Below are 21,661 nucleotides of genomic sequence, written 5' to 3'. Positions count from 1 at the left end.
TCAATTCAGCACATAGTACATTGCCCAACACATAATCAAAGCTCGGTAAATTTTTTGACTGATTTAATATTAGAGAGAAACTGAAGGCGACTCCAGGAGTGGTGAGGAGAAGAGTCTGAAAAAGGAATCCAGGTTACCATCAAGTAAGAGATGAGGGATTGAAGCATGTCAAGGGGAAGGTGCTGTTCATATAGGAAGCATTCAGTGTGCTATTCCATAGCCCTGCTTGCCATCCCTGGAGAGGTTGTCTGTCTTGCTTCAACGGACACTGGAAGCAGCTGTTTTGGGGCCTTGGTGCCTACTATACATGCATCCCCTCACTGACCTCACATCCCTCTTTCACGTGTTGTTGATGTGCATATAATCAAGGGGTGTCAGCCTGAGGAGATGAGACGACCTTCTGTTTCAATTTCAGACTTGTGTCTTGTGCGTTTAAATATGTCTACCCATTGTCATGCTCTTCCCCTTTCATTCTTTTTTTAAAATTGTTTATTCATTTGAAGTTATCTGTTCTCATTCGCGTTGGGTGGTTTGTGATTTTGTAATTAATTAGACATTCCTTTTTTTTGAACAGCAACTTTCCATCAGTTACAATGTGTGAAGATAACATTTGATCAGGCTGAAGTATTTTCTCAGTGCTTGTGGTTTTCTTTAACTAATTTATCCCCACTTAACTTATCCTTAACCTCAGGTGCTTCCAGCCTTTTCTCTCTACCTTAAACTTCTTAGGTAGTCCTTAATAAATTTCAGAGACTTATCTTGATTTTACTGTGAGTTTCTAAAAACTTGATAGCAGTCTAAACTTAACCTCACTCAAAATAAAATTATTTATTTTCATTAGAGATTTGTGGGGGGAGGGAGAGGGAATGGAGAAGCATGGAGCTCTCCTAAAATAAGGATGGCAGGACAGATAATATGCTCATTCTCAGCTAGGTTTTGGTGGTGGGGGAGAGCTCTTTATTTCAACGACCTCCAGCTGCTGGAAAAGTTTGTGCTGCTGAATTCCATGATGTGACATTGCAGGGGTTCCAACATTTCTTTGAGTGTTGAGTTTGAAAGACTGGGCAGAGGACACTCTCATCGTGTGCTTTAGAGTGAGGGGTGTGATGAAAATAACACTCTGTTCTTCGGCAGAAAAACATGATTTTTCTTATTGGCTTAAATTTAAGGAAGAATGCTGGGCAAGGGCACCAGATAGAGAGAGTTTTGGGCTTTATTTAGCTTTGGTCTTCCACAGGAAAGTGGGGGCAGGACAGGGGTAAATCTGATGCATCCCATAAGATTTTTTTTTTTTTTTGCCTTTTGGAGGGCAATTGGAGTTAAATAACTTGCCCAAGGTTACATGGCTAGTCACACCTCCCTGATGTCAATGCATTTTAGGGGGTGTATGCAGGATTAAAAAGGACAAATATACAAGTTATATGTTGGGTAAAAAAAAATGATGTTTTGTTCAGTTACCCAGGTGGCACAGTGATTAGAACCCTGGGCTTGGAGTTAGGAGGACCTGACCATAGCTCCATCCTCACACACTAATTAACTGTGTTATCTTGGGTAAATCACTTAATATCTCTGTATCTCAGTTTGCTGATCTGTAAAATAAGCATGTTGATAACTTCTGTGTACCAGAGTTGTGGGAATCACAAGAAATCATGTGTGAAGAGCATCTGGTTATGTATAACCAGATGATGATGAAGATGAAGATGACGATGGTGATGATGATGATGAAGATGATGATGGTGACGGTGAAGATGGTGAAGAGGAGGAGAAGATAGACAAGATCAGCTGTTCTCAAAGCTTTTGGTTTCTGGATCTTTTTATTCTCTTAAAAATGATAGAGTATCTTCCCCTCGCACCCTACAAGGACTTTTTTTATGTGGATCCTATCTGTTGGTATTTGCCATATTAGACATAGAAACATCTTGGTGTTATGAAAGTAGTTCTGGCCTCACAGACCCACTGACAGGCCGCAGAGACCCCGGGGTCCCTGGTCCACACTTTGAGAACTGCTTGGCTAGAAGATCACCAAGTTGGGGCTAGGATTGGATCAGAGGATTCTTGGACGTTCCTGAAGAAATCCTCCAAGTGGGGAATGAGGGTCTCGGGGGAGCTGGGCCCTTTTTGCTTTCATGGAGACAAGTGAGTGAGGCTTTGATGGGCCATGTTTAGGGATCTCAGTCTCCATCACAGCTGCAGCCTTCATCCTTCATGTCCCGTCACTGAGAGTCATGGGCCACTGAGCTTGGCTCCGTGAGACATGCCAGAGATCTCTCTTTTAGAGGGATAAGCGGATGCTCTGCCCATTTAAATTTGTTTCTTTCTCTGCCGGTGACCTCCTGGGTGAACACGGCCTTGTTAATCTAATGTTATGGCTTCTTTTCCCATGGCATTGAAATTGTTAAATATTAAACTTAAATTAAAAATAAAATAAAAACTAAATATTTACAAACAAAATCCTCTTCACTGGGGCTCCTGGGGTGGCATAAAACAACCTTGAATCAGCTAAAGATCCAGCCTGATGAGGTGCTTCCCCTTGGCCCATCTTGAGAGATGTCAGTCTGATTCACAACAGACAGACAATGGTCCATAGTGGGGCTGTTCATTTTTGCTGCTCTCCAGAGCTGAGCTGGCTGGTCACTTGGTTGGCATCAGACCTCTAGAGGCCAGGGGACTGAAGGCAATTCGTAGCCAGCCTGTGAGGCCTGTTCTGCTTGGCGGGGGAGGAAAGGACTAGGGCCCATGGGGGCCTTCTTTTTCATGGTAACTCATGAAAATTCAGAGGCTGCTGAACTCCCTCCCAGCTCCAAAATGTTGCGATTCTTTTGTGAGGCAGGTTTGGAGAAGTGAGGTGCTTCCCCAAAGTGGAATGGATGGCTGGTGGTTGGTGAGTTCCAGGCCCTGGATGTGTTCTTGAGGCAGGATGACTTTTCGTTGGGAGTGTCAGAGGGAATTCTTTGTTCTAAGGGTTGGTGCCAGGCTCCATTCTCACTTCCGGGTCCTGTGATTCTAGGAGGAATGAGGGAAGCAGCCGAGGGAGGACTTCTGACCTTTCAGCCTCAATTCCAGATGGAAGAAGCCTGAGCAGCATTTGGGTTAGAGAAGTCTGAGTGGGTTTTACTGACCACTGCCAAAGGGCGTGGTCATGCCCAGGAAGAGGGAGGGAGACCTGGCCTGGTCAGGTGTAAGTGCTTTTTTTCACCTCTTCCAGGATTCCATTTCAGGTCATCCTGATTCCGAATGCAGCACTTCTCTAACTGTCTTGTCTTACGTGGCTTCAGAACCCGCTGAGCCTGCTCCGTCACTTATGAAAGGGTGTGCTATGTTCCTGAAAGCCCAGTTCGGGAATGTTTGGACAGCTGGGGAGGACCAAGTTGAGATGAATGCAGGCTGCTGTCCCTTGTCCCAGGCCGGGGCAGCTCAGCTGTGGAGAAGGGTCTTTCGGAAAGAACAATTCTCAAAATGAGGTCTGGATGCCTGGGACGTCCTCACAGCCCTTTCAGGAGGTTGAAACTATTTTATAATTATAAGATGCTTTAATTTCCAATACGCTCAATATGGATAGATGTCGCCCACATAAACAAAAGCCCTTTGTGGGGAGGGGCTCAAAGTTTTCAAGAGTATAAATGAGCCCCGAGACCAAACAATTTGCAAAGGGATGATCTGAAGCAGGCGGTTCTTCCTCCTCTTTGTTTTTTTTTTTTTAAATCAGATCTTTGATTCTTTGACTGATTATCATGATCAGGCAGAAACTCCGTTTCTCATACCCAGGGTTATCTCAGGCACAGTTTATATAAGAGCTATTTTTGGCTAGTAATTTATTCCTTTAATCCAAGCAGATTTACATACTAGTCTTAAATCTGAAATTGGGCACTGAACCTTAGCTTCTGCATTTCCTGTGCCTTGAGTGGCTCTCTTTACACCCCTCTCCAGGCATTATATTTTAAGCTGTGACATTTAATTTCTTTCCCGGTGTCTTAAAGTCAACTGCAGGGCCGGTGCAACAGGACTGAAGTCTGATCTTCCGTGGCCTCCTTGACCTTCCTCTGCAGTCTGCTGCCGGCCTGCCTTTCTAGACTTCACCATTGAGGACTCTAGGTTCCAGCCACACTGGCCGAGTGGTTGGTCACTCAACTCACCATTGCAGCCCCATGGCTTGGCACAAGCTGCTCCCCCCACCATGCCTGGGGCAGACTCTCCTTACCTCCTATCAGCCCACCCCCAGATCCTTAACTCTCTCTGTGTGCCAAAGTCTCCTCTTCAGTGACCTTGTGGTAGTGAGGTCTCTGTCCTGAAAAGACATCAATTACTTATCTGTGTATGGTCCATCTGTCTCCCTAGTAGTAAGTGTGCTCCTTGAGGGAAAAGCCTGTTTTTTATTGTTGTTGTAGGCTTTTAACAAATATCCATTTAATTGAAATAAACTACGTTCCTGGCACTTGGATGTCTGGGCAGAACCAAGACACGAACCATACATAGTAGCTGAGTGGTTCCAGACGTCTCTTCTTTCTCTGTACCTCGGCTTCCTCATCTGTAAGGTAGACTTCTGGAAGTTATTTTAAAGCCCCTTTTTTTTGGGGGGGGGGAGAGGTCTTTGTATCACCAGCATCTTCCGGTAATGGGTGTTTAATAAATATTGAGCTGAATTAAACTGAATGGAAATTTGGTGGAGAGAGCGATGGCTCAGCTGGTCTGGGTTCAAACCTGCTTCTGCTAATGACTATTTGTGTGATTTTGTGCAAGTCACCACACTTGTGTCTCCCTTTTTTCATCTTTAAAGGAGGGGATTCGACTGGATGACCTTGGCCTTCCTGCTCACTGGCAGAAGATTTTGGGTTAGATTGTCCCTCTAGAAGAGTCTTTCTAGGGCTAAGAATTAGAGGTCAAGAGAGGATGTACACAATAGGCATAGGGGCTTGGTTTATATTTTCATTGTAGATAAACAGCCTTATCTCCCCTCCCCTCCCACCCCCCAAAGGGTGATGCCTTTCCTAGACTTCAGTCTTAGAGAGTCAGGTCACTCACTGTCCAGGGTCACATGTCCAGTGTGTGTCAGAGGTCAAACTTGAACCCAGACCTCTTGACTTTCAGGACAGCTTTCTGTCCATTCTTCCTCTCAAGACTATGATTGGTGGAAGATTTGTTTTCATTCAGTCTGTTTTGGTCGTGTCCAACTCATTGTGATTTCAATCTAGGATTTTCTTGGCAAAGGTCCTTAAGTGGTTTGCCATTTCCTTTTCTAGCTCCTTTTACAGATGAGGAAACTGAGGCAAACAGGATTAAGTGACCTGCCCAAGGCCACACAGCTAGGAAGTGTCTGAGGCCAGATTTGAACTCTGGTCCTACTGACTCCAGGCCCACCCTCTACCCACTGTGCCCTCCGCCCAACTGCCCAAGGAAGACTATTCAGCACCTATTGTAATTTGCTATTTAATAAAATTGGGATGTTGCCAGTTGCATCCCTCCTGTATAATGATCTTGTGGAGATGAATGAAGCTCTGTCTTTGAACAGTGAGTTAGAGGAAGGTAGACTGTATGTAGGAGGCATCTATTATTAGAGCGCTTGGGAGAAAGGGCTAATACTTGGGGAGAGAACAGCTGGCTGCTTTGTTCATCCTTTGTGTGAAGGATGAATACGATTGAGGACAGGAAGTGTAGGGGAAGGCCCCGCCCTCCTGTTTGGTCGCCTTGAGAATGGAGGCTCCTTGGGAGATTTGAATCCCTTGGTTTCAAAATAGTTCCTGCATTGATCAAACTGTAATTAAAATAATGACAATAAGACAAATCCTCATTTAAAAAGACTGCTCTGACAGGTGACATGACCTAGAGAAAACTACTGTTTATTGAGAAGTCGCTGAAAATGAGGGTTTTGTCCTCAGTGATTATTAAGCACACAAAGAGGGGGGGGGGTCGATTAAACATAAAGTGACAAGTTCCAACCTGGACTCGTGTCCAGAGTTTCACCCACTTACTGGGCCCCCCAAGTTTTATTGGTCCATTTAGCAAATCCCCTGGATTCCCAAGGAATCGATTCCCACCCAATCCCTTCTCCCCTTTCTCCTCCATCTTGGACAATCCCTTCCCCTCTCTGAGTCTCCGGTTTCCCATCCATAGGACGGGGGTGTTGGGATCGACCTCTGAGGTCCCTTCAGACTCTAAAGGTCTAGAATTAGTCTAAGGAAGAGGAAATAAGTCATCTACACCTCTGCCTGAAGACCTCTAGTCATGGGGAACTCATTACCTCATAAAATAGTCCCATTTGGAATAGGAAACTCTGTCTGAATCCATTCTAATCAATTGATCCATAAGCATTTATTAAGTCTTTACTCTGCATTTGCCCCTTTGTTATTCCCTGGTAATCCAAGGAAAAGCTCAGATGAGTCTGTGGGAACTTCCCTTCTTTCATCCAGAGTTAACCAAGACCACCTCATTTAGCTGCAGCACATTCAGGACACTTTGGTCATATACAAAGATTCTAAGTTTTCTCCTGAAATTGTACCCTTTGCTCCCTGTCTCCTTTGGCTGGCATGCTCTCCCTCCACACCTCAGCTCTTCTCCTGGCTTCCTCGACTTCCTTGGAGGCTCCACCCAAAGTCCATCTTCTACCAGAGACCTTTCCAGTCCCTCTCACTGCTTGTGCCTTCCCTCTGAAATGGCTGCCCTTTTATATTGTGTGTTCCCAGGAGTTCCCTCATTGTCTCCCACTTTTAAACATGAGTTCTTTGAGGATGAATGCTGTTTTTATACCAATTCTTTGTGCTGGACCTGACTCCAAGTAAGGACTTGACCAATGTTCATTCTCTGGTGTATTGTAAATCAGAGCCTACAATATAAACATGGTAGATGGAGAGCAGCCTGATTGGGGATGTTGCTAGGAAGGGGATGGGTTAGAGAAAGGGACAGGGCCTGGGGACCAGGGAAGAGCTTTCAAAGGACCCGGCTCTGAGCTGTCTTGAAGGAAGGCTTTATAAGATAACATATTAACAGAATGCTGCCTCTGGAGTTTGGGCCCAGGTCCAGATCAGATCCCTTCCACCTACTACGTGAATAAGTTAGCTCACAGGTTGACTATGTGACTGACCTTTCCTTCTATTGGCCCATAGAATGTCAGAGCCAGAAGGTCCCCTAGTCTGAAACCTTCCCAGAGAGCCCAGCTCAGAATTTTGACTCAATTGGTTCCAAGTGACCTTAAGATGGAGAACTGGCTATGTTAGTGTTGACCTTTACCAAATTTGGGGCTCAGTCCATAATCCTGAGGTCTTTCCAGTGCCCCTAGATTGGAAGTAGACTTATCTTCCTCTCTCCCCTAAATTCTTTTCCTACCAGGGATTGTTTTGTAGGCTCTTAATTAATAACTTAACTGAATGGAATTACTATAGAGACACCACCCCTGTTATCCAGGAACTGACTGATGTATTCTAATGTCTCCCACTAGGACCTAAGGTCTACCAAAAAAAAAATGTGCTGGGCTCCTCTAGGCTTGGGGCTTGGGTGGCACCCAGCTCTCCTTTTTCCCAACTCCTTCCTTCTGCCTCTCTACCTTTCTTCCCTTCCCAAACACTTTGTGCCAAACCTGGGTGACCTTTGTGAAGATCTAGGGTGCTTTGCTCCTATGAATGGGATTCCTTTGGGTTTGTTGGTCCTTCCCACCATTCTTTCTCTATCTTGAAGGGTGACAGGGTTTAGGGTCCCTCCTGCAGAATGTCTCTGCTGGAAGGAAGGAACCTGTGCCTCGCTGTGTCCCTGGAAGCTCAGTCTTCTCCTGGGCTCCTTGGGGAAAACTGTAAGGCAGGTGGTGCCAACAGTATTCTCCCCATGACCTGGCGAGGAAATAGAGTCAGAGGAAGAGTTGATCACACAACTATCACAGCAGGTCCCTCAGTATCTGAGGTGGGTTCTCAACCCCAGTTTTCTGATTTCAATCTTAGTATGCCTTCAGTTTTATCCAGCTGTCTTAGGATCACAAGAGAGTAGGTCCAGAGCTGAAAGAATAGCCACTCAGGTCCCTTGTTTCACTGGTGCAGAAAATGTCTCAGAGAAGGGGAGGTAGTGACTTCCAGTGAAGAAGCTTGTCAGCCAGTGATTCAGACTTTGCTCTTGGATTCTGACTGCAAATCTAGGACCTTCTCCCCTGCCTCACTTATATGGCCTCTTATTTCCATTTTACAGATGAGGAAACAGGTCTTGGAGAGCTGCCCAAGGTCACACCACTAGTAAGTTTCCTAACCCAGACTGAGATATTGTTCTTTTGGCTTTCCTGTGACCTCTCTCCCTGTCCTTGCTGGGTGTCCTGGGGGCATACATGGGGAAGATAGAATGGGATGACTGTGGTGTTTGAGATCACCAGCGTCTTGGGGATGTTAACAAGCACACATGTGTGGAAGGCTGGAACTACAATAATTTAGGTTTTCCTTGGAAAGACAAATCTCAAATGAAATGGGAAGACTGCCTTTCATGGCTTCATGGCAGTCTTTGCCAATTTTCACACATCCTGACAAGATCTCTTTGGCAGAAGAGCTGATAGACAAAATCTGGGCCAGCTGACCCCCTGATTAATTCCAGGGAATCCTGTTGCTTGGAGTAGAGACCCATGCTTAGTTTTCCCTGGGGGCACACAGAAGTGAGGATGGGGCTTTTGCTGTCAGGGGACTCCATGATCCAGAAGGCAGAGTATACTTTTGTTAAATCATAGGTTATTAATCTTTGCACCACTTTGGTAGTGTGGAGAAGCTTAGGGACCCCTTGTCAGAGTTAGGTATTTATTTTTTATTTGTTGTGTTTGGTTTTTGTTTTTGTTTTATTTTTTATTTTTTTCAGTTATGTATTTAAATGCAGAAAATAAAATATATAGGATTAGAAGGGAAACCAATTATATTGAAATAGTTATAAAATTTAAAAAAAGTTAATTTCACCGTTCCTAGGTAAAGAAACCCTGCATTAGCTAGAAATTCATAAATGCTGAATCTGGGTGACTGAGTCAGGGAAACTTGAAGCTGGAAAGGCACTTTCGAGGCGATTTGGTTTAACATCTCTATCTGATGCAAGCATCTCCTCCCCCACCTGAAGCGCTCCACTCATCTCTCTAAGTAAGGTCTTAGTAGGAGGCCCCGTCTTCTCATGGAACCTGTTGTGATTTTGGACAGCTCCAATGGGTTGGAAGCATTTTTTCTCATCATTGAGCCCTGAATGTGCCTCCCCGGGACTTTTACTTCTTGCTTTGGGGACCCATTGGGAGGATTGCACAGTACTTTGTTTCAATAATAGTCATTGATAGCCTGCTATCTGTGGGTCGGGTCTTTGACGAGGCACTTTGGATACAGAGGGAAAACACAGGCGCCTGACTTCAGGTCTCCCCTCCACTTGCTGCCTATGTGTTTTTGCATAAGAAATAAGTGCTCCATCCCACATATGTGAGCTCTGTGGCCCCTTCAGCTCTACATCTGGGGGATGCAGCCATCCATCCATTCATGAAGCATCTACAGTGTGTGGTAATATTCGATAGAAGTTACTGAGTCAATGGCATCCTTGGTTCACATTTTTCACTTTGAGAAGGGTCTCAGTCTATACATAGATCTCTCAAAGCAAAGATGGGAGAGGGGATGGCACTGGTTTCTTTTATAAATGAGAAAATCCAAGGCAGAGAGAAAATTGGGGGGCTCCCACTGGGACTATTTCTCCGGACTTTTTTAATTAGGACCTGCCGAGGCTTCCAGGAAGTCTTTCAGGGTTTAAAAAGCCCTTTCATCCTGAAACCTCTTAAGGTTGGTTGTACTATGACTGTGATTCCTATTATATGGATGAGAAGTTTAGGCATCTGAGAGGGACAAGGACTTGGACTCAGTGACATTGTAGAAAAAGTGTCAGACCTGCTGCTAGGGCAGGGCATAGACCGATGGGATGGGAAAGAGTATCTTAGTATTTCTGTGAAGGCTTTAAGAGCATAGACAGAAATAGGCTTTATCCTTTAGGATAAAGTTCCAGGGCTTTGAAGAGCAGTTGCAGTCAAAGTCTCATGTGCATGAGGCTGCTGCTTTCTTTTGGGGTTGACTGGAAGGGGGTGACAGCCTCGATGGAGCAGGCTAGCTTTTGGAGTTTGATTCATCTCTGGGGCTGGGGTGTTGGGGTCCCAGGAGCCCCACCCCCTTCCTGCTTAGACAGCTTCCTCACTGCTGTAGAGACGTCAGCTTCCATTGAGTTGATGGTGGGTGACCTCATAATGTCCAACCTTCCTGTCCTTCCTTTTTAGACTTCTCTCCACCTTTCTGGGAAAGAGGCTCCGGTGCCAGATTCTCGGCACTGTCTTCTTGCTGGGAAGTTTAGACCAGGAGGAAAAGAGTAGCTCCAGGCCCCCAGGCTTCTCTCTCCCAAGGGGCGTCCCGGACCAGCCCCTCTTCAGACTTCTTTAACCCTGAATGCTCCGAGGAACTAGATTTGTGCTGCTGTGGGCAGCTTGCTCATAGAAACTTCCCCCCACAGCCAGGCCTTCCCCACCTGCCTAAGTCTGCTCCTTCTGGAAGGTCAGTAATACTCAGGTTGCAAAGGAGAAATGGAATTTCAGAGGGGGAGCTGACCTCCCAATCTTGTCTGTCCACCAGCTCTGGTTACATGCTGACTGCATTGAGCTTATCTCTTCCCTCACAACCCCAGGCAGGAGGTTATAGGCAGAATTCAGGGAATCCTTTTATTTTCATAATGAGATGCTCCATGAACCCGAAGTGTTTTGTGTAGCTTTGATGAAAGTCCTGACACACAGGAAGCAGGGTTTGGAGTTCATTTTTGAAAGCTCCCAAATAATCGAGTTAATTTTCCCCCTTTCTGTCAATGCTGCTTTCTTGCCTGCCCTTCCTCTATTTTCCAGTCCCCATTTTGGTTTCAGATGATTAGACCCACTCCGGGGGGGGGGGGGGGGAGAGAAGAGTGACAGAAATGAAATCATCAAATCCTAACTCTAGAATGAAAAGGAGCCTCCAAATTCATCAACCCCACCCCCCCGCCATTTCAGAGATAAGGGAACAGAGGTTGAGGGAGGCACACACTGTGTGACTTGCCCAGTGTCACATAGGTAGGCAGCAGGCATGGAAGGACTTGATACCAGGTCCTCTGACTTGGGAAAGACCTTATGTTCTTTCTCTGCTGCTGTACTCCAGGAAAATGTGTGTGGGACAAGGAGTTTCCATCTTGAGGGAAGTTTGGGCATGATTTATGGGTTTTATTCTTCTGGACTGGTCCTGTTCTCCATTGCCAGTGGCAATCAAAAACTAGCTGTCAAAGTAGAAGTGAGAAGCTGCAAGGCCAGTGTGGAATTGTGCATTCAAGGTGCAGTGGAGAAATGGCATCATGATTTTGGGGCCAAGTGACATTATTCAAATCCTACTCTTGACTCTTATGGTCACTATCTAGGTGAACTTGGGCATTAACCCTTCTGAGCCTGTAAAATAAGGGGGTTTGGCTAGATCAGGGCTTTAAAACTTTTTCTTTAGGTTATAGACCCCTTGGATAGTATGGTAAAGTCTATATACCCTGTTCAAATACTTGTTTTTAAGTACTTAAGTACTATCTTTTTCTTTTATTTCTCTTTTATAAACAAAATATATGAGATTATTTTAAAAAACCAATTATATTGAAATAAAGATGGTATTTTCCTCCCATCCAAGTTTAAGGACCTCAGATGAAGGTCTAGAGGAGCCATGGTCCCTTCTGGCTCTAGGGTCAATATTTGTAACGAACCAATGAAGTTTTGCTAAGTCATTGTCTGATCAGCCAGTTTGATTGGCTAACCAAGACTTCAGTGCCCTCTTCCCCAGACCACCTACCTTGCCATCATTTCTCTTGAGAAGTGGTAGGGTCTCACAGCCACAAGGCCATTCTTGGAATTAGAAAGAATCGAGTTTGGTGCCCATTAGCTGTGTGACTCTACAATCCGTCTGATTTCTCTTTCTCTTGGTGGATCACCCCAGCATCTACTTTCCAAGGCTGTTGTGAGGATCAGATGCAGTAACAGATGTAAAGCACTTTACAAATCTGTATGAGATGCCAGCCATAGTCCTTGGCCCAGTTACACGGGGTGAGGAATTCTTCAACAAGCTGGAGATTGACTGACGATGTAGTGAAAGCTCCTTTCCAAGTCTTGGTTTCTCTGTAAAATGGGAATCATAATGCTTTCATCTGTCCTTCTCTGGGCACTCTAACATGCTCTGGAGGTGGCAATGATCGTTTTAAGTTCACTTTACTAGTTAATGGCACAGGCAGGATTGGAACCCCTAGTCCTGGGATTTTTTTTTTTTTAAGTTGGCGACACTATTGCACTGGATAAATGGAATTTTCCTGTTGTTCATCAGGTTTGGGATGTTTAATAATACTCAGTGATTCACTTTTCACCAAAGGTAGATTGAAGTGAATAGGGTATGGTCCCTGCCCTTCAGGATCATTGAAGAGAAAACAAGAAAAAATACTACAGTTATTTAGTCAAACAATTCAACAGGCATTTATTAAGCCCCGACTGTGTTCCCAGCCCATGCTGAAGCTGGGGTTACAAAAATGCGGCAGCCTTGTCAGGACCCAAATCATGACTTCTTTGAGCAACACCAGAGCTAAGGAATGACTCTTGGAGGCACTTGGTGGCATGTGCCACCTTAGTCATTTCCACAGGAAAAAAAAATACAGTGCACTTCTGCTTAAGAAGGTCTTGCAGTGATGTCTTTTGCTCTTAAAATCATAGCCGTCTTCTGATTTGAGTCCTCTCCAAAAGAAAATGGGTAAGCAAAACCTAGTGCCATTTTAATCCATAGCATGCATACCACTACTCCTTGCTAATGACTCATCCCTCCACCAAGGGAAGAGGAATACAGAGTCCTTGGTCTAGAACTGAAAGGCACCTGAGAGGCCATTTTACTCCAGTCAAGGTGGTCAACAAGCATTTATTAGGCTCTTACTATGTACCAGGAACTGTGCCAAGTGCTGGGGATACAAAGAAACAAAAAGAAAAAAACAGTGGATTTTATACTGGATCCTGGTGGATCCACTGAAGTTTATTGAGTAGGGGGTGACGTAGTTGGACCTGTGCTTTAGGAGAACCACTGACAGCTGAGGGACTGGAGTGGGGAGAGACTTGAGGTGGTCAGACCCCCCCCCAGCAGTTGTTACCATAATCCAGGGATGAGATGGCGAGAGCCTGTACCTGGTTGGGGCAGGGGTAGGGATGTGAAGAAGGTGGAAACACCTGGATGCAACAACAGATTGTCATCAATGGTAGCTGAGGAGCAGTGAAGACACCAACCTTAACACACCATAGAAATGCTGACTCTTCCTCATGGGCTGGTGGAGTTGGAAGGGCCTGAAGAGGTCAGCTAATCCAATGTGTGTTTAAAGCTCATGGTTACAAACAGATAGTCTCTGTTAGCAAACTAATGTAACTGTTTATAGTTCGTTCTGGAGGGACAATCATTTATTAGCCTAAGTCCTGTCCTGAGAACAGGTAATTGTGTTAAAATTTCGAGGTGGGGGAGGCAAAGGTCATGGAGAGTGGCCAGTGGTATTCAGATATCTCTTTCTCTCCTAAGAGGAAATAACAGTCAGCTTCAGGGGACAGTTATTCAATAACTCTTATGTTTAGTTTAAGGAGAGATGCTTTTAATGACAACAGAAGTATAAACTAGCCCCTATATTATCTATTTATAAATAGTCCTTTCCTATTTATAGAACATCAAATAAATAGCTGTCCTACCAGGTGTGTTTGAACTCAATGTTTACTCAGTGGATGGTTCTGCCACGACATGGACACCGAGCTAGGACAGAAGGAGGGTGATATCAGACTGACTTCTCACCGACTTTCCCTTCTGCAAGGTAAAGGGCTTGAAATCCTGGCAGCTGTGGCTCTGAGCTTGAACCACCAGACTGTAACAGCCAGAGCAGCCTTCCTGTTTCTGCCAAGGTCCTCATTGGGCATTCTCATGTCTCACATTTATCTGTCTGTGCGGCTCTCAAAGAGCTCCCAAAGCCAGGCTCTCGGACCCATCTTCAACTGTCTTCTCCTCAGTGATTTTAGCTTGCTTTTTGGCTTGGCTAATGTCCCTCCCACAGGACCACAGGGCCATAGATGCAGACCTCGAAGGGTCATCTAGTCCAGTCTTCGTTTACAGACGAGGTAAAGTCATGACATGACGTGCTGGAGGTCACGCACAGTGTGAGGCAGAAAGTCTTTGCTCTGCTTCCCCTCTTTTATGGAAGGTGGCCTTGAGACTACTTTCTGTGGGTGCCAGGGGGCGCTGGAATACACAGAGAGATGGCCCTGGAGTCAGGCAGACTCTTCTTTCTGAGTTCAAATCCAGCCTCAGGCACTTCCTAGATGTGTGACCTTGGGCGAGTCACTTCACCCTGTTTGCCTCAGTTTCCTCATCTGTAAAATGAGCTGGAGAAATAAATGTCAAACTACTCCAGGATCTCTGCCAAGAAACCCCAGATGGGGTCACGAAGAGCAGGCCACAAGTGAAAACACTGGCCAGCAACAACAAATGACTCTTTTCTGTGTACTCTCTGCTTCTGCGTGCCAGTTTATGTGTGAGTTAGCTCCTCCATCGGGGCACGGCCTCTTTTTGCCTTTCTTGGTGTCCAAAGGACTTAGTGTGGTGTCTGGGCATTTGGTCAGTGCTTGTGGACTGACTGACTGTGTTTGGCCATGGTTATTGATTGATGGCCTCTGCAGCAGTGGGAGGGGAGGAAGCTAGGAACTGAAGTCAGCCATGATCCAGGGTTGGGGGAGGGCTGCATGACCTTCCAGGGCTCCAGGTTGGTCTTGAATCACCAGCAAGGGCAAGAGGAGAAGCCCCCATCTTGTTCAGTCTTCCTGCACAACAGCGTCCTGCCTTCTTTCCTTGGGTGAGTGGAAGCCACAGGTGTCCTGAGCCCAGATGGCTGTTAAGTAGATGCTTCATGAAGCTTCCTTTCATCATTTTCCTGAATGAGAAGATGTTCTAAGTGGCAGCATGCTGTGGAGGCTCCAGGAGCCCATCTCTAGCCCACATCGTCTGGGCATCCTGGCGCCTGGCCCAGGTGGCCACTGGCTCACATCCCTGTTCTGTAGGTGAGGATGCAGCCGTTTTGGTGACAGTAAGTGTGGTTGTCTGGGATTTCATTCATGTTTGGATGGGTTAGATGGCCTCTGGTGTTCTAGCTCACAGATTCAGATTTAATAGAATGTAAACTCCTTGAGGGCTGGGACTCGTTCTTGTTTTTGCTGTTTTACCCAGTACCTGGCCCAGTACCCTACAGGGAGCAAATGCCTATAGATGCCTATGGGCTTTGCATCTTATGGCTGAAATTCTCACCTGTTTTTACAAGGAAGCCATGCTGAAAGTTCCCCACGTTGGCACACTGATCTGGACACTGGTTTGTCATCCATATTTATTTTTTGAAAGTCTTTGCTGATGAGAAAATCTTGTTTGTTGACACCTAGCATGCTCAGGAAATTCTCTGTATTCCTTAGCTCCCTGTGGCTGGTCCCCGGATGTAGCTTCTTCAGGGTATTAGCAGAAATGACGAAAGCCTTGGCGAGATCCTGGATCCTGGGGTGAGATTCAGTGACCTACTTACGGGAAATCCCCATCGGGCAGACGGCTCGGAAAGGCTCATGCTGAAGCACAGAGAAAGGAGAGCATGTTTAGGAAGAGAATGGGGTGGCTGCATGGCACGTGAGGAAGAGACATCAGCCCTCCTGAGGGAGAAATGCAGCCCCTTACTGGCTTCTGTGCCACCCATGGAGTGCTCCTCCCACTGTGGAAGGCTGGATGCAGAAAGGCCAAATCGAGTCCCCAGGATGCCAGGGTCTCATTGTGAAGAAATGCCTTCCCATCACATGGCACTTTGGTGTTATTTCTGATGCGATGGCTCTTCACTTACTGGGCACAAGAGAAATCCACCATAGAGAAGGATTTTAAAGTGAAGGGTAAATTGAATCAGGGAGGAGAAGGCTCCAAAGTCTGTATTTTTTTTCCTTTTTATTTTCCCCCAATTACCCATAAAAACCATTTCTAGCATTTGTTGCTTTTTTTTTTTTTAAGTTTTGAGCACCAAATTCTATCCCTCTCTCCCTTTGTTGCCTCTTCCCTGAGATGGCAAGCAATATGATATAGGTTATATATCTGTAATCATATAAAATATTTCCACATTAGTCATTTTATATAAGAAAACTTGGACAAAAAGGAAAGAAGGAAATAGTAAAAGAAAGAAAGGAGGGAAGGAAGAAAAGGAAGGAAGGAAGGAAGAAAGGAAGGAAAGAAGGAAGGAAGGAAGAAAGGAAGGAAGGAAGGAAGGAAGGAAGGAGGGAGGGAGGGAGGGAGGGAAGGAAGTAAGGAAGGAAAAAAGAAAGAGAAAAATAGTTTGCTTCAGTCTGTATTCAGATTCCATTCATTCTTTCTCTGGAGACAGATAGCATTTTTCATCATGACTCCTTTGGGATTTTCATGGATCATTGTATTGCTAAGAATAGCTAAGTCATTCACAGTTCTTCATGTTACAATATTGCTATTTACTGTATACAATGTCCTGGTTCTGCTCACTTCACTTTGCATCAGTTCATGTAAGTCTTACCAGGGTTTTCTGAAATCATTCTGCTTGTCATTTCTTATAGCACAATAGTATTCCATTACGATCACATACCACAACTTGTTCAACTGATGGGCATCCCCTCCATTTCCAATTCTTTGCCACCACAAAAAGAGCTGCTAGAAGTATTTTTGCCCCAAAGGGTTCTTTTCTACTTCTTTTTCTAATCTCTTTGGGATATAAACATAGTAGTGGTATTCAAACCCCATATTTCTTAATGGGTGGGTGGAGCGGAGGGTATTGTCCCAGGGCACAGGGGTGGTGATGGAAAGAAAAGTTTGTTGCCTGAGGTGGCTGGACCTTGCCAGTCTCTTGCCTCAACTACCTTTACTCTGTGCACAGACATTCATGATTATAGCTTGAGATCCCTGTCCTTCGGGCCTGGGTGAATCTTTGGTAGTGGTTGTGCCTGGAATGTAGTAGATTCTAAATCTGTGCTTGCTGAGTGATTGATTACTTTGTTGGGGGGAGATAATACGTTGATTTGGAACCATAGCTGCCTCCCTCTTTTTTTTTTTTTGTTTATCTTTTTTGAAAGTTCACAGTCAGCTCAGGGGCTTGAGCATTTATCATTGGTGAACCATATGACCAGAAATCCGCCAGGAGAGTTTGATCTAGAACACTGTTAATGCTATTCCGATGCTTGAATTTGTTTTAGCAGTAATACAAAGCAGTGGAAAGACTGTGACCCACTTGACCTGTCCGGAGCTCGGTTTCCTTGTCTGTAACATAAAAGGGACAGGACCTGACGGATGAGCAGACTCCCAGTTTTGGAGCTGGGATCTTGTCTAACTTCTGTTTTTCTCACCTGTAAAATTGAGAAAATAATACTGAAAATGGGTGGGGTAAGTGCAGAATAAAGACAGGATTCCCCCACTGGGGATGCATGGGAGGCATTCAGGCTGATGTCCCAGCTGACATTAGCTTCTGGGACTCCACATTAAAAGGACCTGGGGTGTCAATTGGCAAGGAAATACATCTGGCAAGAAATATTTGCTGTCTCTTGTTGTGGGTTACATTAAAAAAAAAAAAAAAAAAAAAAAACTGCATTAATCACTGTAGCCTGGTCCTTCGAGGCATCCTTAAATTTTGGTTCTTCTAGCGGTTGGTCATGTTGGTACTGCTCATGTCCCCCGGCAGGGCTGTGGTAACATGGCAGGCTTGTTGTTCAGTTTTTGGCAGATATTATAATGCTCTGTTTGACATTCAAGGCCTTTCATGCTCTACCCCCTCCTCCCTTTCCGGCACTTACACCTTAATCCTCTGACACACTCTGGCCCCTGGCTGTTCCATGAACAAGACTCTTCACCTCTCTGCTCTGGGCATTTTCTTTGACTGTTCCCCGGGCCTGGAGTGTTCTCCCTCCTCATCTCTGCGTTTTGGCTCCCCAGGCCTCCTCCAGGTGCCTTCTAAAGTCCTTTCTTCTGTAGAAAGCCTTCTTTTCCCAGCCCTCTTACTTCTAGTGCCTTCCCTGCCTCATTCATCTCTTATTTATCTTCTCTATAGCTTGTCTGTGCATAGCTGTGCACATGTTGTCTTCCCCGTTAGACTGTGAGCTCCTTGAGGGCAGGGACTGTCCTTTGCCCCCTTGGGGTTAAGTAACCTGCTCAAGGTTACACGACCAGGTGTTTCTGGGTGGGTGCTAAGTGTTTGAGCCTGGATTTGATCCCAGGTCATCCCGACTCTGGGGCCAGTACTCTTACTCGCTGTGCTACCTGGCCACCCCCTTTGCCCCTTTTTTCATCCTTAGCACTTAGCACAGTATCTGGCATACAGTAGCCACCTAATAAATGTTTATTGACCAACCTAACCTGTTAGGCATTTCCCTAAGACTCTAAGTTAAAAGAAGGTGCTAACCTGTATTGAAAATGGGGAATTTACCTACCCCGGGGTTTCCTAGCCCGATGAAATCACCAGCCAGACCTCCTAATCCTTACACAAAACTCCACGGTCATAGAATTCTTACTAGCTCCTAGTTACCAGTTTTGGTCAAGTCAATGAACATCCTGGTGCTGGGCACACCAAAGCATTCTAGTGCGTTGGGGTCTCTTCAGTCAGGACCTCTCTCTATCCTTATTCCCCATGTCTACAGGGTTCTAGATCTCCATCTGGACAAGGTGCAGGATGCCTTTAAGTCCATTCTTTTTGTGTGACAGATGAGGAACCTGGGAAGCAACTAACAAAGTGGGATTGAAAAGGTGGCGGCCACCATGTTGGGGCTTTCAGGAAAGAGAAGACATTTGGCGAAGGATGGAGCATCGGCCACACTTCAGCCTCAGGAAAAAGTTTAGGCAGTCACTTCCTTCTGGTCTAGTCGGCCTCCTATTCCAATCTAATTAAGAGAACATTGTTGATGTGCCAAAAATCTAGAGTGTCAGACATCAGTTCCAGCAGGAACACTCTGGGGAATTAGAAATTCATCTGACTTGAGAAACCCTTAAAAAAATCCATATAAAACAAAGAACTATCAGTCCTCCTAAGAGCTGCAGCAGCTGTTCACACCTAAGTATGAATTTAATTTAACCTGAGATCTCATCTTCTGAATTGAGGAGGAAGACTGGTGGTTCGTTGTTTTGGGTGGGGTGGGTGGGGGCGGCTATGGATTAGGGCAAAGGTTTTTGGAACGAGGGCACTGAGATGGGAGGCAGAGCTGGCTGGGGGACACTGTGTTTGAAGTTGGGGGCTCTGTGTTCCAATCCCACCAGCTGTATGACTACTGGCAAGACACTAGCTCTTTGCGGCTCTGGTTCATCTTGGAATGCTTGTGTTAACTATTGCTGAGAACTGTCGAAGATCAGATAAGACAACACATGTAAAGTGCTTTGTAATCTTGAAGTATTGGCTAAATGAAGTATTTCACTGACTAAGTCAATGGGAAAAATGAATCCAGAGTCCATGCATGGCAAGCCTCTTTGGTTCCACTGGGGACTCGGTAAACTGTGTGCTCCCTCACTTGTTCCCCTGCCCAGTAATTTCCTTAAGGTTCCTTACACCAGGGCCTTTGCCCACAGACTGTGGGCATTTCCACCGGCTGCCTCCCTATGTGGGGATATCAGCCTCTCTGCCTCCTCATCTCTGCCAGCTGGCTACCTTCGGATCCCAGCAAAGTCCCAGCTTCTGCCAGAAGATTTCCCCTGCTAGGGTCTTCCCTCTGTCCATTATCTCCAGTTTACCTTGTTTATGTCTTGTTTGAATGAGCTGTTTGCCTGCTGTCTTCCTGTTAGATGCTGAGCTCCTTGAGATCTGGGACCAGGGGTTTGCCTCACTCTGGGCACTGGCATGCACTTGGTGCCAGGTACACAGTAGGCTTTTAAAAAGCTCATCATTTACAAATGCATAGTAGGCGTTTAAAATGCTTGTTCACTTGACTTCTTTTTAAATCCCCTGTTACAAATGGTATTTTCTAGTTTTTGCTCCAGTAAGTCGAAGATCTGAATGTGTGTATTATACTCTGTGGAAAGGATCTAAATCTTCTTAGCATCTAAAATCTTGACTGAAACCGGTTACTTGTAGAGAGTAAGAACCTCAAATGCTGGTCAGAGAGCCCTGGAAGGTCTCAGATGTGGTCTGCAGATTCACTCTGGACCCTGTGGGACCCTGGGCGAGTCAGGGGCTTCCCTGGGCTTCCATTTCCTTATTGTAGAGGCTGAGCCTTGGCCTAGATGACCCAATATCCCTTCCTGTTTTGTGATCTGACTTGACCTCCTTTTCCCACTCTGGAGATCTCTAGTTCTATGACCTCTCTGGGCCTCAGTTTCCCTTTCGTAAAATGAGGGAGTCGGACCAGATGGCTTCTGAGGCCTCTTAGAGCTGTAGATGCAGGATCCTATGTATTCTCTGGTCTCTGAGAGGATCCCTTAGGAACTCTTACATTCCTCCCGGTTCTAGCTTTGTGGCTCTAAGGAAGCAAATATTGGCTCATCGGGAATATTTTTAGTGCACGGAGGAGCATGTGCGGGGAGAGGTTGTATAGTCTAGGTAGGAGCAGAGTTAAGAATGGGAAAAGGGGGGAAAATGGGTGGGGTAAGTGCAGCGGCCCCAGTAAAAGTGGAGAGAAGTGGGTGGGGTGAGGAAGGAAGTGAAAGTGGGCTGGGAACTTGAAAGAAGGAATTCAGGCTCAGGAAGAGGTTCCCCCTTCCCCCTAGGGTATGGAATGTACTGAGAATGATGGGCGTCTCTGCTCTGCTCCTCTCCCTCTCCCAGAGCTTGGAGTGTTTTGTTTTGTTTTATTTTATTTTTTTTTAAAGGTTGAAAGGAGGGTGGAAGGAGGGAGGCAAAGGATGAGGTTGAGGTTGGGGGGGGGGGGGGGAGTGGAGAAAGTGAAAATGTGTTTTCTAAAGGCCTTTCTGCCAGAGAAACCTCAGGAGCGAAAGTTCTCAGCCCAGAGTAAACAGAAGATGACCACCAGTGCCTGGGAGCGTGAGCTAGTTTCTTGGCCAAACTCCTCCATGTGCCGTCACCCTCCTGCCCAGCTCCTCCTTTCCTCCCCCAACCCCCCGCACCGTCTCCCTATGGGCTTGTGGCCCACCAGGAAAAAAATAAAAATCTTCAAGCAAGTGGCTGATTTCAGTCGAAAATTATTTTCCAGTTCATAAAAAAGGATTTGTTTTGGATTTATTAACCTCGATCACCTCATCTGTTTCCCATTGAAGGCAGCCTCCATCCCCCACCTTCCACCCACCCACTGACTCAAACCAGGAGCAAGGCTGCCATATTTGGAGAAGGGTGGCGGCGGTGGGGAGGGGCAGCTTCCAGGAGCTGAGGCCAGAGGCTGGGGGGCAATGTCCAAATCCCAGGCCTCCTCCCCCAGCCAGCCACTGCCCTGCCCACTCCCCTGTGGGGTGAGCTGCCTTCCTGGTGGCATCAGCAGAACAGTCTTTTTAGGAACAGTGAGGCATCCTTGTGCATCATGGGAAGTCAGGAGCTTTTTCCCTGCAACCCCCACCCAGTGCTTTGGATTCTCTATGTTTCAGCTTGGTTCCTGGGAGCTGGGGCTGGATCCCTTTGTTTGCTTCCCTTTTCTCTCTTCTCCTTCCTTCCTTCCTTCCTTCCTTCCTTCCTTCCTTCC

At 45.9% G+C, this 21,661-nt stretch overlaps 1 protein-coding gene across 15 annotated transcripts in view; it reads left to right on the top strand.

Annotated features, from left to right (window-relative positions):
• The window catches only part of LPP (LIM domain containing preferred translocation partner in lipoma), a 704,807-nt gene that overhangs the window by 80,543 nt on the left and 602,603 nt on the right, over positions 1–21,661 (top strand). For 2 of the 15 annotated variants that reach the window (XM_069083319.1, XM_069083324.1), the window contains exon 3: positions 8,164–8,207. The exons of the other annotated variants lie outside the window; for them this stretch is intronic. The gene's annotated coding sequence lies outside the window, so the exon portion shown is untranslated. The remainder of the gene's footprint in view (positions 1–8,163; positions 8,208–21,661) is intronic. 15 annotated transcript variants of the gene reach the window in all.

This window comes from Petaurus breviceps, unplaced genomic scaffold (assembly GCF_028583685.1).
Source record: "Petaurus breviceps papuanus isolate PSGF00001 unplaced genomic scaffold, PetGlider_PUasm1.0 173, whole genome shotgun sequence".
NCBI classification, from domain to species: domain Eukaryota; kingdom Metazoa; phylum Chordata; class Mammalia; order Diprotodontia; family Petauridae; genus Petaurus; species Petaurus breviceps.
The sequence above is the reverse complement of the archived record's forward strand: the minus strand, read 5'-3'. Positions and strand labels throughout refer to the sequence as shown.